This window comes from Myotis lucifugus, unplaced genomic scaffold, assembly GCF_000147115.1.
Source record: "Myotis lucifugus unplaced genomic scaffold, Myoluc2.0 scaffold_54, whole genome shotgun sequence".
Lineage (NCBI taxonomy): Eukaryota > Metazoa > Chordata > Mammalia > Chiroptera > Vespertilionidae > Myotis > Myotis lucifugus.
In genome coordinates this window covers 705,021-724,696 of record NW_005871102.1, presented here as the reverse complement: position 1 = coordinate 724,696, position 19,676 = coordinate 705,021, and the positions used below count along the sequence as shown (strand labels likewise).

General features: G+C 39.9%; 1 long non-coding RNA gene across 2 annotated transcripts; it reads left to right on the top strand.

Moving 5' to 3' along the window:
• The first annotated feature begins 361 nt into the window (after positions 1-361).
• On the top strand, positions 362-17,277 carry LOC106697217. 2 transcript variants are annotated; one of them, XR_002829333.1, is made up of 3 exons: positions 362-542; positions 3,543-3,694; positions 17,220-17,277. It is a non-coding gene; the product is annotated as an uncharacterized LOC106697217 (long non-coding RNA). The 2 variants fall into 2 exon arrangements; XR_001348265.2 differs by lacking the exon at positions 17,220-17,277 and adding an exon at positions 6,084-6,207.
• Positions 17,278-19,676: the final 2,399 nt, after the last annotated feature.

Below are 19,676 nucleotides of genomic sequence, written 5' to 3'. Positions count from 1 at the left end.
GACCAGGGTAAATGCCCAGGAATTCTCCCCCATTCCAAGTGCCCCATGTGGCAATTCTCCCTACTAGGGGCAAAGTCTCTTGTGTCAAACACATTCAAGGACCTGAGGCCCATCTTTCCTTCTGGATTCGGCAGAACAGAAGAGCATTCTGACAGGGAATCAAAGGATACACCATCAGTGGAGCCACTTGCAACACTAATGAGCAAAATCAGAGGGAAAAACAATTCTCATCTGTGTCCCTCAGAGGCAAACAGGAAATCCTTCTGATGGTTATCTGGCTAACATGTTTCAGCAGGGCTATGAGTCACTCTATGTCCTGGGTATTTCTAGCAAGTACCTTCACATAGCCTGAGCCCATGGGAGTCTCCGGATCTCTACAATTCCCCTCTGTCCGCCTTCCTTCCATCTCTTGGGCAGCCTGACATTTGACGAGGACAGACTCACAGAATAAAAATGTTCCAAATGGGTGGCTGGAAAAAGTGACATCACGGGAAACAAGAATCAAATCCAGAGGCCGTGCCTGCTGTCTGTATTACAATCAGGTAAGAGCCAATCTGAAAATAAGGCCTCTGAAGGCAACTGAAACATTATTTTTTAAACAACCTAATCAAGGCCACACACTAATGAAAAGCTTTTAAAATAATTCTAAGCCTGTTATCATTTTTTACACCACAATAAGGATTTCTTTGAATATTTAAGTGTGCTAAGTTTTAAAAGAAAAGTGATCCTCCTCCCCCTAGTATCTTACTTTCTAGAACCACTGACTGGGAATCACTCCTGGTCCAGCTGCCAAGTTGCACCGCGTCTCTCTTCCTGGTTGTTCTTTCCTGTTCTGAGGCTGACAATGATGAATAACAACAGTAGCCCTGAGAAGGCCACCTTTGTCCCTTCACTCATGCACTGTGCTCCACCCTGGGGACTGAAAGATTTGCCTCAGGGTAAAGAAAGCTTCCAGAATGAAGCAGAGGTAGGACCCTGGGTATACAGTAACCTGGAAACATTCTGATGCTCAGGCTACATCCTTGATCAATTACATCAGAATCTCTGGGCATGAGACCCAAGAATCAGTCTTTTAAAAACTTCTCCACTGGTTCCAATGAACAGTCACAGTTAAGAACTACTGGACCAGAGGAAAGAGAAAGATACTCCTACCACATGGAACTCAAGATCACATGCAATTTGAGTCCATGCAATTATCCTAGAACTGCCAAGTCCCCAGCCCTGCCACCAGTTCCCAGCCAAGGGAGGAACTGCCCTTCCCTACATTCATTATTTTAGCTGTTAATTTCTCTTGACATTCCCCCCACTTAAGATGCCTTCGAAGTTCACATAACTTGTTTTATCTTTATATAATGATTTTTGTTGTTGTTGCAGGTCATTGTTTATTATGCTTTTTAAAAACAGTTTATTGATTTTGAGAGAGAGAGGAAGGGAGAAGAGAGAAACATCAATGTGAGAGAGCAATATCGATCGGCTGCCTCCTGCATGCCCCCTACTTGGGATTGAGCCCACAACCCAGGCATGTGTCTCAACTGGGAATCGAATCAGCGACCTTTCGGTGCATGGGACGATGCCCAAGTAACCGAGCTGCATCACCAGGGCCATTATTTATTATATTTTTGACAGCAGGGTGAATAAGCACTTTTTAATTACAAGTTATCACCCTCATGAGGGTTCACAGAATGTTCATATGTTACAAAATCTGAATCAGTTAGGGCAATGGTTCTCAACCTTCTGGCCCTTTAAATACAGTTCCTCATGTTGTGACCCAACCATAACATTATTTTCGTTGCTACTTCATAACTGTAATGTTGCTACTGTTATGAATTGTAATGTAACTATCTGATATGCAGGATGGTCTTAGGCGATCCCTGTGAAAGGGTTGTTCGACCGCCAAAGGGATCGCGACCCACAGGTTGAGAACCGCTGAGTTAGGGGAAAGTAAGCATGAAGTCTAGACATACTTTCAGTATAGAATACTGGTCACAAAGGTTTATTTGGTCATACTCTTTTCTCAGAGCATGCTTGCCAACCCCTAAGCAGAAAAATATCTTTTCTCTTTGAGCAAAAACATCAACTTCTTCCTTTAGCCCACTGTGAAGTTGCTGGGACCTAGAATGCGATATGAGAGCACAATTCTAATTCAGACCCCCACCCCCTCCAAAAATGTCATGGCAGAAGGCTACTTTTGCAATCCACATTCTTATTCTCTAGTAAATAAACCCAATGAGCACCTGAATTTACTTACTCACAGGTGGGCATATCATTTTTAAGTAAGGAAGGAAGATAAACAGAACTTCTAAGTGCAATTTTCATTTTAAAAAGAGTTAAATGGTTTGAGAAAATTTTTTCAGAATTTGAGAGACAGAACCACATAAGTCATCTGGTGCCAAAGTCCCACCCCTTGTAACAGCCGTGACAGCATTTCCTTGACCATTTCCAGCCCATTATCTCATAAAACAACCTTTTCCACAATTCAATAGTTTGAATTGTGAGAGAATTCTTTCAATCATGTGTTTAACCGTTTGAGTCCCAAGCAGCGCGATCGCGCTGCTGAGATTTTATGTCGAGAAAACATACGATTCGTTTGAGTCCCAGGGGGTATTGAAAAAACACTGTCGAAGAATCCTAAACAGCGCAACCGCGCTTTCTCTAAATGAGTAGGAAAAGACCCAAACAGCGTGATAGCGCTTGTTTTATTTTATGTGGAGAAATACCAAGCAGCGCGATTGCGCTGCTTGGGACTCAAACGGTTAAATCTGCCTCTCTAAAATTTCCATCTGCCCAACAACCCAACACAAAATGAGTCTGTTCCCTTTCTCACTCAGCATTCCTTCAGACATGGAATGACACCATTTCTTCCTTTTTCTGTTTTGGGGTCAAGCTTTCTCACTGTCCTCACTTGTTTCCTTAATAAGTGATTTCCAAGTGCCTGGTCATTCTGGCCATTTCCCTTTGCACAGGCTCCAATTTATCAGTGCCCCTCTCAAAATGTAAGCTCCAGGGGTAAACTCAACAGCAAACAAGTGTCTTGACAACTTCGTTGTACACCACCACTGACACTCCTTTTGTTGCGGGTCTGTGCCCAGACTAAGATGGTGTTCGTGTCTTGATAGCTCTGAGTTGACTCCCATTTAGAAGATATGGATTTTAGTGTTGTCCTGAATCCCCTGCCTGATATTACATGAGGCTATACAATGACTAGGGGAAAATTATGCTGCTCAATGTAGGACCTCCCAGGCTTCTAATATTTTCAGGAGAGCTACCAATGAAGGCAAGAATTTCCTCTTCCTTGATGCTTTTCCAGATGGGGTGAAGGGCTTACTTTATAAACTGAATTTCAGGTTTTGACTTGATTTAATGGCTCTTTATCAGTAAGCCCTCCTATAGGAGCTGAGAAAGATCTTTCTAAGAGCAAACAGGAGCAGCTAAGAGCAGCTTCTCAAAACCTCCTAGTTCTTTCCAGGTACAATCTCAGATGCTAACTCTCAAGTCTCCCTGCTTTGGGTGCTCATTATCTTTTTTCTTTTCCTTCTAAACAGTACCCACACTTTAACACAGGGTGAAATGGGACTCTGCAAACACCAGAACTGTAGCTCCAGTTGGCCAAATGTATTCTACCAAGACCTCAGGAATTCCCGGCTCCTCTTGTTCCAGCAAGTACGACTTTCTGACCTGCAGGGCATCCACTAAGGTTTGTGTTTTTCAGTAGTCATCCCAAAGTACGAGATTATCTAATCTATCTAGATCCCTCCTGCTTTACTTTAACTTGTTACAGGCAAGCAGGATGGAAAACAATGTGAAACTAAGGCAGGAACACTCCTGACTCGGGAATGTTCTGTGGTTGTCACAGTTTATGACTCAAGGCATTTGTAACCCTAGTCACTTCTGCATGTCTTTAGCATGCTGCTGTCTATCCAAAGAAGATGCAATCAAGAAGTATGTGTCCAGGGAATGAAGTGGCTGGTATTATAGGCCTTCCCTGAGGTCTCCCACCTACACCCAGATGCACAGGATATGCGACATCTGTCTCTGACCAAATGAACCAGTTCTCTCCTTTGCCCACATAGGACACAGAGAATGCATCCATTTCAATAGGAAGAGAGGCAGAATCCCTGGGTATAGGCCAGGGAACCTGGACATATGGTGGGGAAGGATGAGGGGGTTCTTTTCCGGTTGCTCTTATTCCCTCGGTAGAACGAGCTAAAAAAGTAAAAGTGAAGATGTATGGTAAGGTTTGATTGTTTTCTGAAATTAACTGATGAGACTGGTTGAGGTGAGATGGTGAAGTAATGAGATTGATCCCCTAAAAGCCACCAAGAAATTACTCATTATCTCAGAATCATCATCTCTCTCTATGTCATTTTCCGGATTATATGTAGTCCTTCTTTTGAGTCAACTTTAAAGTGTAATTTACCAGGCACCATCATTTAAATATGAGAAAACTTTGTGTGGAAGTTGCTTTGGAAGACAGAGACCAGGAATGACTAAATGGGAAAGACCCAAGCTCCATTTCATTTTTCTGGGTGGAGATGGAGGAAAGTTGCCTATAATAGAATGCCTAAGTGCCTTTTGCTGGAATGTGCCCTAAACCCATTTTGTCACAATATAAGATGTAAAGCTGAGCATTTAATCCACATGCTCATCTTCAGTTCTGCAACTCTCCTCTGCTGCCGTGGGTCCCTGTGACTCATCTACAGAACATGACTGAAAGAATGTTGAACTCATCCAAGAAAAATGGGACTCCTTGGGAAGAACGTGGCTGACAGGAGAGTACTTGCCAATGAGAAAATACCAGAATTTTTCATGCAGCTCAGGATTTCTTTAGGTCATGCAGGAGTGGAGGAACGTTACCTGCCAATCTCCAGCCCAGGAATGACATGCTGCTTCCAGTGAACTTACTTGTCTAGGAGGTAGGGGCCTAGCCACATTTCGCTAAGGCCAGGAATGCCACGAGTGAGGTTTGGATAAGCTTTAAAAATGTCCCGCTCTCCCTCCTAACTGAAAAATAGGTCAACTTTTAGTCTCAAGGGCTAGAAAGTAACTACTTCAATGATGCCCTTTCCAATGGTGCTCAGCTTGTGGATTTTACTGTCAGTATTCCCTGGGTGTCGCCCTGCTTGGAGGAAATTAAGAAAATAAAAGCAATTCACACCACCTCACAGTAAGACTGGAAACTTCTCATGTAACCATTTTGAGAAAAACCTTGGAAACGCTAAAAGGTGAAGGAGCAAGACCGATTCTGTTCAACCAGAATTCTTCAAGCACTGAATTAGATACATGTTACTTTAGTTCCAATTTTTACTTTAGTTGTTGTTTTAGATGGTTGATCACCTGAGAGCATCCCTTGATAAGAGATTAGATATTTGTTAAGGTGGGAATTAACCTAGAAAAGCACAGTCTAGATTTTGGAGCTATGAAACAATGCTGTCTCTGTAAAGGCTGTAACTGGGACCCTCATCTTCTTCAACTCTCATCCTAAGCAGTGTCCTTATCTGGAGATTCCCCCTGAGTTTCTTATAAGGGTTCAGTAGGAGTGATATTGATTTTACATTATTAACACCACAAAAACTCTCGAAGGAAGTTCCTTCTTGATTGCACAAAAGAGGTTTGACAAGTAGCAAATGACAGCATAGAAGGGAAAGGGGCACACATCTGAGGTTTCCCAGAGATCTTGAGAAAGGGAAGGCATTCTGCCGAAACCGGTTTGGCTCAGTGGATAGAGAGTCGGCCTGCGGACTGAAAGGTCCCAGGTTTGATTCCGATCAAGGGCATGTACCTGGGTTGCGGGCACATCCCCAGTAGGAGATGTGCAGGAGGCGGCTGATCGATGTTTCTCTCTCATCGATGTTTCTAACTCTCTATCTCTCTCCCTTCCTCTCTGTAAAAAATCAATAAAATATATTTAAAAAAAAAAGGGAAGGCATTCTGAGTAAGGAAGTTTTAGTTCAAAATGAGCTATGAGTTGGCTATTTTATTGGGGCATAGGCCAAGGCATGGGGCTTAAAAGTCCTGTTGAGTGCTCCTGGCCCTTTTTCTGGATTTCAGAGAATCATGGTTTGTTATGATCTGCTTTGTTCTAGGAAGGAGAGAGGAAACATGACATCTAATCAAGAAATATTGGAACAGTTCATCTGTTAGAGACTTACATTTGCTGTGGTTGTTCTGAAGGTAGAACTGAAACCAATGAGTAAGAATCAAGGAGAGGTAGATTTCATCTTCATATGTGGAGGAATTTTGCAATAATTAAAATTGCTTGAAAAAGAGGTTGTTTCATTGGGGAATGGATCGCTCTAGCCCCCAACCCTCCCATCACTCTGCATTCAAGCAGAGCTGGGCTGGATATGCAGGGAGCTTTCCACATTGACTAGGACACCGGTGCTGGTTTAACACAGATCCTGAAACCAGGGGAGCACTTTAGCAATACAGACCTACTGGATGAGAATCTAGGATAGAAGGGGAGCCTTGCATTGTGCACTTTTAACAAGCTGCCCAAATGATCTAATGGCAGCTCTCTAGGCACCAGGACTCGACCTGGTATAGTTGAACCAGTAGTCTGAAAATTTATTCTTTGACCATTTGGTGAATTTTTCATAATCTCTTGCTATCGCCTACAAATCCTTTTTCTCTCTATGTGATTAGGGCAGGGGTGGGCAAACTTTTTGACTCGAGGGCCACAATGGGTTCTTAAACTTGACCGGAGGGCCGGAACAAAAGCATGGATGGAGTGTTTGTGTGAACTAATATAAATTCAAAGTAAATATCATTACATAAAAGGGTACGGTCGTTGTTGTTTTTTTGTTTGTTTTTTTTAGTTTTATTCATTTCAAACGGGCCGGATCCGGCCCGCGGGCCGTAGTTTGCCCATGGCTGGATTAGGGCCAATGATAGAAAACCATATTTTACCAGTCTGGAATATAATTTTGGCTGGCAACCACTATTTTAGATGACATTGGAAGGTCTCTGCATATGCTAAGATTTTATTATTTAAGATTAATTCATTAACTCTTACATTGTGCTACTGAGAGAATGCATGGACTTGGACTAAACGCACTTGCATTGGCTGGGCAGCAGTTTCCTGACCTGGACAGTGTGGTCTGGGAACTAGACTGTGGGATGTCTCTTCTTCACAATCAGGCAAACAGGATATGCTTGACGAAGGGTTTGGGAAGGGCCCCTGTGAACTAGGGGAATGTCTGGGGGGAAAAAACAAAACACAAAAAAACACCCTGGAAGTCCTTTCAATTCCTATGATTCTATTTTTAAACCTAGCTAAGAACCACAACATTTAGAGTAAAGCCTGATTCTCACTTCCTTGATGGGGCTACAGAAATAGATGCTCCCCAAATCTGGGGGATAAACAAAAAGTCTGGGAGAACAGCCAAGTTTAGTCTCAAGGTCCCCTGTTTTTTTATTCTGCAGTAATAAAGCATTCCTTGTCATTGCTTTGACTGATAACCTTAGTGTGACATCATGGAAGGCCTTTCCTATAATGAAGTCACTTTTATGGGAAAGGGGTGAGTGAGCTATTTGTGTAGAAAGCCTTGTTACTTAAAAACCAAACTCCAGTGAGCAGGGAAATTGCCTCTCTAAAATGGGCCAGAAAGAGCTGAGCTCCCTACTCAAATAAATCTATCTTCTCCAGCCCAACTCCTCACTAACCCCTATTTTTTTCCAGCTGTTATCTTTTCTGCTCTGCAGTAGAAAACCCTCATCTGAAGAAGTGTTGGAAGAAAATATTCTCCTCTCCTCCCCCCTTCCTGCTTGGATATGATAGATTAAAAAACAAAACAACAACAAAAAACTAAAAAACAAAAAACCACAGGTTAGCTCTCTTCTGTAAATTGTTTCTCATTAATTATAAACTTGTGATGAGAAAATAAGTCAGCTCATTAAATGTCCAAGGGTTCAAATTATCTCACATATTACCTGTTTGATTTAAAATTCAGAGGACTCCACAAGAATTTCCAAATAGGCTGTGCATAAATGTTAGCACATTCACATATTGTTTTTTTGCATGTAGGAAGCGATGATAAGCAAGAAATTCATCAATGAGTTAGATTAAAAAAAAAGTCAATAGGTAGAATGCTATGTTCTAAGGCTATGTCTTCACCTCAGTGGGCAGCCTATAGAAGCAAGGCTTTATGTGATCAGGATAATTTCTATATAAATAATCCACTAAAACATCACCTCTGAAAACTCTGTGATGCTTCTGGGAAAGAAGGAGCATGAGAAGGTGTGTGCATAAAATTCATCCTTCCTTTGATGGTTTCCAGTAGCTCTTTCTCCTTGATAACTCCCCACTTGTGAGGTGGAAATTCAGCTGTTTCTTCATTAGTCCTGAGAAGTGGGGCTGGGATAGCAGCGGTTGAATTTTAAATTGATGAAAGGCTTTATTTGCTAGGAGTATGGTGGGAACTCCCCACCTGGAGAAACTCGGGGTAGTGGGAAGCTCCCCCTTTTGAAACAGGTTTCTTGAAAGGAGCGAAGAAGGGGCTGCTGGGTCGGCCTGGCAAGCAGAGATTGCTTGGGAAATGTTATTGCTCTGAAGTCGCCAGAGAGAAGGGAATTTGGAGAGAAGGTCTGATTTTTAAAAATAACCACTGAGTGAAATTTGGGGGATAGAAAGAGACGACCAAAGTATATCTTAGAGCGTTTGCTGTATGATGTCATGCATGGAAATTCTCTGCTACTGCCTTCCAGACCTCAGTGAAGCTCCATGAGATTTTCAAGGTTTTAGGAACTAGATGGTAATTCTTTGTAAGTGACGCCTATAGTGACTTGGTTTAAGGCCAGAGCCAGCGGGTCTGCTTTTACACTTATTAATCATTCAAAGCAAGTTTTTTTTTTAATGTAAGATTAAGGACAGCAAACACACATTTGAAATACCTATTCTCAATGCTGGGTCATAGTTACAGGGGAGTAAATTTTGAGCCAGATGTCCTGGAGAATTCTCTCTAATAGGCTATTTTAAACTGGCAGCTTATAAAATGCTACATCTTTTACTGTAACTTTTAATTTTTAATAGTATTGCTATTTTAAGAATATATATGTATATATTTGTAACAGAAATTGAGGGAGATTGCGTATAAGATATAAGGGCAAGAGGGAGGAGAAACAAAGGTGTGCCTCAGGAAACAGGTGGGAAAAGCATTAGCCATTAACTGGTCCATTTTTGTTTGGGTTGAGAGTCTCAGAGCCTCATCTGGGTCTCCATGGTGGAACATGGCGACCCCCATATTTGGATGAAGTTAACTATGATACAGCTGAATAGATACATGGCCAAGTAACTATGATACATGCCCAGATGAGAATCAACAGCAACAAGTCTGTGATTTCAAACAATCATATTAGAATTAACAGAGTGATTTGAAATTTACAGTATCAGGGAAAAAACTGACAATCTGTGGCCTCTGTTAGGTAGACGGTTTGGTTAGGCTTCATACCAAAGTAATAAAAACAGCAAGAGGAGTGCTTTGTGAGCATTCTCAGCGGCACCAGCTTCTCCAAGCCAGTGGTAACCTGGGGTGACAAGTAGGAGCAAAAGGACTCAGCCCAGCTGCCCAGTACCCTCTCTGGGCTGAGTGGAAGACACCCCATGTGGTGTTTGCCCAGTGAAAGCTAGAGCTGTACCTTGGCCAGCTGCTCAGCTGCATTAACCTTTGCACAGATACAGGTGGGATATCCTGGGGCCATTCTACCCCACTTCGGAATAAACATTCTATTCTCTCTGGTATTGAATGAGAACTTAGTCACCCAGGAAAATATGAAAAGAGTAAGGTAAAGGTTCTATCCTTCGCCCTGCTAAATAAAATTCTTTTTAAACATAAGGGTATGAGTAAAACAAAGTCCAAGATTGATGAGAGGTAGATTCCAAAGAAGTTCAGGATGAGGGATGTTGCATTTGAGGTTTTGGCGCAAACTATGAAACCTTGCCTGTAGCTTTGGTATATGCACACAATTGTGGGTGATGTGAATATCCCTCCAGGCTCCTGGGGCAGATGCCATGGTTAGTTATTTCCTGTAATCTCCAAGGGCCAGAAGGGCACATACTCACTTTTATTTCACACTTATCCTTTTCTTTGAATATGTGGCTTTGGACCTATTATGCATTAAAATAATCAAGTTTGGACTTGAGTCTTAGCCCTTCTAACTCCACTTGATCAAGTCAGAACAAATGATTTTTATGAGAAACCACATCCGGCTTGAACTAACAGTTTTGCTAATCTTCAGTGAATGATACCTCTAACACTTGTTGTCAGCAAAACCCTTTTTCTTTGGTTCCACTGGTAATAAAACCCATGGAATTCACATTCCTTTGGAGCTGATGAACTAAAAGTAGCAATTCCCTTTTCAATTTTCCATATTCCCTCACTCCTGGCCTGGCACTCCATTTCCCAGATCTACGTACATTTGTGACCTGGATTTGAGATAAAAGCCCCAGTCCTGCAGCAATCAATTCCCACCAGATAAAAACGAGAATAGAAATTCTATAGGAAAATCCTGGAGGTCTGCTGAGCAACAGTCCAAGTGTCTAAGGAAAGTGATGACAGCAAATATAAAAAAACCTCGGTGACATAAGATGCTTTGTTAGAGTCTATGAAACTACAGTCATAAAAACTCTGAAGCCTTCTCAGAAGGGCAAGCAATTTACCTAGTTCCTTGTCCTTCCACCCAAAGGTGTGGCCAGCTTCTTTCAGAGTTTTTCCAGTGAAGGTGAAGGGAGCAACATTGGAGGCAGGTTCTCAGCAAGCTTTCAGGCCCACATCTGAGAACAGGATGTATGGTGAATACACAAAGGAAGAATTTTTTTAAGGTGATTATTAGGCCTTGCAGGTAGGAAATGAAATGACAATTTCTGAACACTGATAACAGATAAAGGAACTTTGACACAGCAGATACCGTCTCCCAAAGGCAGAGGACACAATCAATACTGGCTCTTTCCCATGGCTGGGCACTGCTGGTGTGGGGCTCTGAGAAGGGCAGCAGGGACTTCAGAGCTAAGATGGGAAACTCAACACACTTAGTGGGCATGTTGTATCTCATTTGAGCCTCAGAACTGTGGGAGAAGCTAGCTTGCTCACCAGAGCCCCGAGGATCCAAGAGTGCTCAACTGTAAGTGATTTTTTCCATAATATCTAGTTCATGTCACTGGAGATGCCATCTCACAACATATTCTGGTGACCTACTCATTGCTGAATTTGCCACCATCCATCACTATCTACCTATCTATAGGCCTTGACATGTCAAAAACCCTTGTAAAAATGTCATGACATTGTTTTAGAACTTTCTCTACTTCCAATTTATGTCTTAATCAATATAAATTAATAAAACACAATTTTATTGTATGGTTATTAAGATACATCAACCAAGATAAATATCAGGGTTTTAGATTCCTTTGTTTACATCTGGCCCAACACTTTCGCTAATCAGTTATCTTTCTAGAAAGCTACAGCCTACCTGCACACCAATACTTGACATTTCCCTGCAAGATTCCTTTAAGGTCTCTATTTCCTAGGCTTTGGACTATTTTGTATTGCTGGTTAAATGCCATAATTTTGTCTGTGTGCTTTTTCTCCTTGCCAAATATAAAATTCTAATGGAATAATCCAGTTAACCAGATACATGCACATGAAGTACTCCAGAATTTGTCAGCCTCTTTCTCAAAACCCAAATAGCTTTTCTTCAAAGGCCAGTCAGACTCTTGATAGCTTTGCAGGTATCTAATGAGGTAGACAGGGTGAGGCAAAAGACATGAGGCAGAGTTGGGCCATTTAATTGAGTTCATTGTTTTTGATGCTGGATCTTTTTTTATTTTTATTTTTTATTCCACATTTCTCACTTTTGGTGATCACCTGCTAGGGACCTCCAGCTTATATTTGGAAAGCTGTGTTGGAATCTGTAATGTTCAGGGATGGACAAGTAGCCTTGGATGTCTTTTGTGAATAGATGGTAATTGGATCCAAAAGTGTAGACAACTCACTTGAGCACAGAAAAGATCTCTATCTTGATGGAGATGAAGTGTGGGGTTGAGCCTCTATAACAGACATTGTCAGAACTCTTCCCAAATCCCCTCCCATCTTCTCTCTTGTTTCTGTACATTCTCACCAGCTTCTGTGTGCTTTTTCTTTTACTACCCACAAATGAGATTTGCCACTGATTCTCCTCTAGCTACTAGAGCCCTTTTTATCTGCAAGGGTAGAAAGCCAAAGGATGTCCTGGGAAGTTTACTTTACCCTCCCACCTTCACCATTAGCCAATGAGTGACCAGTGCAGGAGCATGACAGTCCAGCCCTCCCTTGCATAGGTCATATTTCAGAGTTTCCTTTGCATCAGACTCTCTAAGGGACTTTGCCTGAATGTGCACTCTTGCTTAACTCTATCTCCTCCTTCTATCCTATGTTCCTTAATCCCTGAGCAAGATGTGAGAAATCCAACCTAAGATAGTCTCTAACATGAGTAGATGTTAGGGCAACCAGATATGGAAAAGTCAAGTGCAGACCGGCATGCAAAAGAGGCCAACATTCAAAAGGATGTTGATAGTAATTCACTCTGTGGCAAACTATACTGGGGCTAGAAAGATTAAAGTGCAATTTAAGCTCTACTGAGTTTGGCAGTAAGTCACAGAAACACTTGAAGTGTGATTTTCATGGATTAGAACAAATCCATACTGGAATATAGAGATATCTGGAGAAAATTCACTAATAGAAATATGTAGTTTACAATTAGGTAAGCACAGATTAATTTCTGGAGGAAAGTATTCCATCCCTGCACTTATTATTATGTTTTAGTCACAAACATGCATTGGATATTTGCAATATATGCAAAGTACTCTACTAGGCACCTGGAACTGTTTGCAGTTAGCAAATCAGATAGAGCTTAGAGTTTCATGGGTGAGACACATTAACAACTGATTGCATGTCCAAAAAAATGGGTAACTTGTAGTAAGTGCCTTGAATGTTTGTAAAAATCTAGGAGAGCATATAACAAGAATCCAGAATCAGGCTGAGGAGTCATGTGTTAGCATCCCTGAGGTAGGAGAATATAAGCAGAATCTTAAGTATCAGAAAAGTGTGATGGCTGGGTGGCTCAACTTGTTGGAGCATTGTCCTGTGCACCAAAGGTTGCTCAGGGCACATACCTAGTTTGCAGGTTGGATCCCCGACACTATTCAGTTTCTCTCACACATAAATGTGTCTGTCTCTCTTTTTCTCTTTCTCTCAAATCAATAAACACATCCTAGGATGAGGATTAAAAAGGAAAGAAAAGTGAATTGGGTAATAGGGGTGAAATGCAGCATTTTTTGACAAGGGAACAGCATATTTCAAGCCCTTTAGGCAGTAGAAAAACATTCTCCAATTTTAGAAAGATAACTAGTTTTTACCATCAGGAAAATCTCCTCAAAGAACTCAACTTCTGATGTTCTTTAAGAATCACAAATTCTTTTATTCAAAACGTCCCTAAATTATACAATAAACAATCAGTGCTTTATCTTGGATAATTCAGACATCAGGCTATGTAGTTCTATCATGTAGATAAATAACCATAAACACATGTCAGTGAATTTCAACTTGAAATAATTTTGCATTACTTAGAAACACTATGATTACCAATTCCATTCAGAGGAGCAGAAATCCATCTCACCTTGATCCACTTTCCTCAGAAAAGTGGTCTCAGAGATGCTCTGAAATATTAGGTTGACCTTTCAGCTCTAAAACTCTCAGGACTGGAAGAATACCACTTTTAGTGTGGGTCACAGTGAGGATGTGAAAAAGAAAAACCTACTTCCAGTTCATGGAGACTGAATGACACTTTATTGTCTCACTCGTCATCTATTCAACGTTTCAGAAAGAAAAGGAACAAATAAACTTCAAGGGAGCACTGGGATATATAGCCAGTAGTCCCTTTAGAAAGACTTAAATTGGAGTGGTATTTAAGAAGAAGAAAATGCAGGCTGCCGAGGCTGAGTGAAGACATGTTATTTGGCTGGTAAAAACTTCTCAAGAGCAATCACGGAATTCCCATAGTTTTGTTAAAAGAGTTACGATGTGACTAGCCCAAAAATTAGTGGTTAATTTCCCTCCAGATTCTTCTCCACCAAAAGACTTGTTTGCTGTAACTTAATTTCTTACTCCTCATTTCAGTTTTAATAAATAAACCTTCCCTCCCTGGAGATTAAGGTATTGAAACTTAAGGGATCAGGGAAGGAAGGTAATGATCATCAAGGGTTCTTATGAAAAACCACACAAGTGAAACTAAAGCCTTTCACATAGGGAAACAATACAATCATTTAACAATGGCCAAGAGAGAATGCATTTCCTTTTTAGAGGGTTCTATACTTTGACCTACCCTTAACTCTCAGTTCTTAGGAATATATGAAGAGATCATCAGAAGGTTCATTAAAAGTCTTAAAGGCTCACCAAAATAATTATATCAGTCCATAAAAGTATTAACTCATTATACATTCCCTGGCTCAAGCTAATTACTACTGCTAGCATAATGTCACAGTTGTGCCAAAAGGCAGTCATCACCTTACCCTCAAGGGGAGCATATTACAATATTTGTATACAAGATATTACATTTACAAAACTATAAATCAATTTTCAATTCCATTTCAAATACTACTGCACCAACCAGAAATTCTGAGTTTGGGCTGACTTCATTTAAGCTCTGAGTCAGTGAACTTGTGTTAACTTCCCAAATTTATATATTGTTATATGACCCTCGAAAGACTTGAGTATGATTCACCTTCAATGAATCACATGAAATTTTCTAATACAATCTAGTATTTTTCTAAAGTGGCTGTCATCTTGTAATGAAATATTATACATTAAAAAACAATAATTTGCCATGCCTAATAAAAACCAAGCTTACTCAGTTAGAAAATAACCTAGCATTTGCACTGGTTAATGCCGAATAATTAGGAGAATCATAAAAAATATTAGATTATGAAAAAGCTTTGTGTTACACATTGATATTGTCACATTTGATTTTAAAGAAATGCTACAGCTCTTCTGTGTATCTTTTCACTGACACATTCAAAGATTCTGTGACTAACAATGTCACTGGTAGACATAAATTAATAACAGTATTAGTCACTGGACCAGAAAACTGGCTAATGTGTACATTCTGAAATGAAAGGTTTGCTTCATTTTACCACAAAGACAGTATTTTCAAGCTTGTGTGTAAGGTCAATGCTATACCACATTTCATCATGACATTTCATTTTAATAGAAGAGAAACTAAATGACCTGATTTTGAGCTCAGCATACTGGTAGTAAGTAGTTCATGGAAATAGTTATCTACATTATAATCCTACAGGATCAGTTCAAAATTCAAAGCATTGTAAAAATACTTATTTTTATTTTAGAAATTATTTTAAATTACTTTCACATTCACTAATTTGAGATATACATACCATATGATACATATACACACATGTTAATTACTATAACCAAGTTGACATAGTCAGTTCCAGGTCTAGATATTAAATCTCCTCCATTGAAATAAAGCCCTCTTTTCACTATGTTCTTTGCCCCAATTTGCTGTAATCTAAGGTAATGCAATAGTGTGGAATGCTGACTGTTATCTGATTCAATGGAGAATCAAAAATAAAAAAAATACTGAATTTTATTCTGATTCCATAGTTAATTCACTCATTGTTAAGCATTCAGCTTGGGGTTTGTTTGTTTTTTGACACTGGAAATAAACGTTTAGAAAAATCCAGCATCACCACCACTCTAGTGCTTTGCTTTCTCCATGTGGACTATATCCCAAAGTCAACAAGTCAGAATCACAACTGTGAGCTCTTAGTCACTGACACTAATCATGAATGATCTACTTATATAAAAACCTTGGGTGTAACATCACGGCCAGAAGCGTGTCCAACCGGAAGGAAGTCAGTCCTGCAGCGGTCCTCTTGGAAATGGCTGTACCCTCCCACTGCTGTTTCCTGGAGGGCGAGGTTCAGGCAGGAACCTGCCCTCAGAGCAGAGCATGGAAGTGAAATGATTTGTAATGGATCTATTATTGAAGCTAACTTTGGAAATACTCTATTTATAGATCAGTTGTTCTCAACCTTGGCTGCACATTATAATCACCTGGGAATCTTTTTAAAATCCTGATTTCTGAACCTCATCCTCCAGAAATTCTGTTTCTTTGTTACTAATGTTGTGGCCCCACCCCATAACAAAGAAACAATTTCCGGAAGATGAGGGCCAGGAATCAAGATTTTAAAAAGATTCCCAGGTGATTCTAATGTGCAGCCAAGGTTGAGAATCACTGGTATAGATAATATTAAAAATATATCTAAACGTGCAATTCTTTGTCCAAAAAATGAGCATGTTCAAAAATTAAATGAAGAAAATTTGGATATACTCAATGGAGATTTTCAGACATATTTGAGTGATGATTCCATTGATTCCACAGATGATGCTGAAAAGGAAAATTTTCCCATCAAATTACTCCTTCAGGAATGCCGTGTCATAAATTAAAATTGAAAGTGGGTGCAATCATCATGCTATTGAGAAATCCCAATAGTAAATGGGGTCTTTGTAATGGTACCAGATTTATTATCAAAAGATTATGACCTAACATTATCAAAGCTGAAGTATTAACAGGATCTGCAGAGGGAGAGGTTGTTCTGATTCCAAGAATTAATTTGTCCCCATCTGACACTGGCCTCCCATTTAAATTGATTCGCTGACGATTTCCGGTGATGCCGGCATTTGTGATGACTATTGATAAATCACAAGGACAAACTCTAGACAAAGTAGGCATATTCCTACCTAAACCCGTTTTCGCACATGGTCAGTTATATGTTGCTTTCTCTCGAGTTTGAAGAGCATGTGATGTTACAGTTAAAGTTCTAAGTACTTCATCACAAGGGAAATTAGTCAAGCACTCTGAAAGTTTTCACTCTTAATGTGGTGTATGGGGAGATATTAGAATAAGTTTAATCACTTTATCAGTCGTTGTTTGCATCACTGTTGTTTTCATATCATGTTTTTGTTGTTTTCATATCATGTTTTTGTCGTTTTTATATCATGCCCCTGTTGTTGTTATATCCTTTTGTTACTGTTCATTTATTAATAAATTTATATATTATTTTCATATACATTTTACTAATTTCCTTTCATCTCTCACACTTCTATTATAGAGAAAGGGCAAATAGCAATATTAAAATATCTCCGCTAATTAATTCCCTTTTTAAAAAATAGGGAAAAAACCAAGATGGCGGCATAGGTAAACACCGGAGATTGCTGCCTCACACAACCACTTCAAGAATACAACTAAAAGACTGAACGAACATCATCCAAAACCACAGGAAGGCTGGCTGAGTGGAAATTCTACAACTATAAGAAAAGAGAAAAATATATATTTTATTGATTTTTTACAGAGAGGAAGGGAGAGGGATAGAGACTTAGAAACATCGATGAGAGAGAAACATTGATCAGCTGCCTCCTGCACACTCCCCACTGGGGATGTGCCTGCAACCAAGGTACATGCCCTTGACCGGAATCGAACCTGGGACCCTTGAGTCTGCAGGCCAATGCTCTATCCACTGAGCTGAACCGATTAGAGCAATTAATTCCCTTTTAACGTGCATGAATTTCGTGCACCAGGCTACTAGTCTATATATAATTAGCATCTACTTAACATCCCAAGTCCTTCGGTTTATTAGCAATGTGTTTCAATCAGAACTTCTTATAAGTAGCAACACTGACTAAGGTTCATCTTTTCTACTCATTTTACACGTTACTTCCCAAGGTTTGCATGATCAAGGACACAATTCTAAAAGTCTCCAAACCAGCGAGAGAAAAGAAATATTCCAAAAGTTTTTCAACCAAAACACTTCAGAAAAGTTTGCTCTTGACCATCTAATTTTAGGTAGGCATAGTTCTCTTGTTTTTATATCCTTTTTTAAATGACTGGGAAAATTCTGATGGAAGACAAGACAAATAGTCACAATAAGAATCAAAAATCATTTCAGAATTTCATCTACTCATATTAAAGCATCCTTATTTTACACTTTGTAGACATTAAAATGTCCTTAATGGATCCTCCACTAATTCTAAAGGCCTAAAAACAAAAAAATATTCTGAAAGGTAATAACCCTAATAAAAGCAAGTGTCACCTGCACACTAGTAACTCATTTATTAGTGGAGGGGAATAACTCTTCCTGTTCAGTTAACAGTTTCTTACAGCACATAGTAGCCGAGCATCATTTGGGTCATATTAGAAAAAAGTATAAGTTGAGGTAGGAGTAAGAGAGCCTTAGAGTGAAGAGCCAGGACTCCCTGGGACCACCTACAAGTCTGTGAAAGAACTGAGGATGCCTTGATGAGGAAGGTTAGAAGGGAAGGAGGGGGCTACAGCAAGTAAAAAGATTACTTGGAGATAGAAGTGAGAGGACTTAACCAATTGATTCAGTGGGGTGAAGGAGGAGCTGGAGTCAGAATGATTCCAGTTTTCAACTGAGATAAGGGAGAAAATGAGAAGATTCATAAAAGGGAAAGAGGAACAGGACTTTTTAGTTTTTACTGAGGTGGTGAAAAACAGAGAAGAAGAGATAATAAGTCCTACATTAGACCTGAGGTATGTCTTCAGGAGTAAGACAATGGGTAGTGATTTCTAGGAAGTAGCTAGAAACACAGATCTGTAGCTCAAGAGGAGTCTAGGGCAAGAGTGAAAGACATGTTTGAGGGCTTGTGAGAGCTGAAGAGTGACTTATTGGAAACAGCCTGAGAAAGAGTGAAGGGCTAGAAGAAAACAGAAGTTTGAATTCTGACAAACAAAAGAAAAAGAAATAGAAGAAGATCAGAAGAGTGAATAAGGAGATAGGGAGAAAAGAAAAGAAATATACTCTACCTTGAGGTTGAAGAAGAGAATTTTATGAAACAAGAAGTGGTCAATATTGTTAAATATCATAGCCAGATTCAAAGAAAGGACAGCAAAGAAGCCACTGGGTTTGAGAAATGGAATTTTTCCCCCCCTCTGGTGACCTTTGAGAAAGTCAGGTGAGAGGGGGCAGAGGTATGACAAGTAAAGAAGTAGAGGGGGGAAAGTAAGGGTTCTTTCAATAATTTGGGTAAGAAAGAAAATAAATGGTAGTGAAGAAGAAGTTGGGTGGTACAGCGTTTTTCAGAAAGAGAAAATAATAAACATGTCTGTGGGTTGTGTGTTTGGGACTTATGCAGAGAGAGGGCAAAGAATGAAACTGTATGATGAAACAAAATCCCTGAGGATACAGAACATGGAGCCAAAAATATAGGTAGAAGAATTAACCTAGCACTTCAGAAGAAAGATTTCTTCCACTTCGATAGAGGGGAGAAAAATGGGTGAAGATATAGGTATGACATATGAAATAAGAACCTAGGTCATCTGTTGAGGTTTTGGACAGAGTGGAGAAATTGGGTACATTCTCTCTGAGAAATAGTAACAGAAACTGCTGGAAAAGTATAAAGAAACTGTTGAGCAAGGTTGACTGAGATTAGGGATCATATATTTGTAATGAAATTAATCAGTGACATCATATACTTTTTCTTAGGGAGGTTACAGCAGACCTAACCAGAAACAATAATCAGGACACTAAGTCATAAATTTAATGTTTTCATTTGGAAGAATAACAGAGAGATGAGACATGTATGTGTGTTGCTGATGTAGAGGGGAAGGGA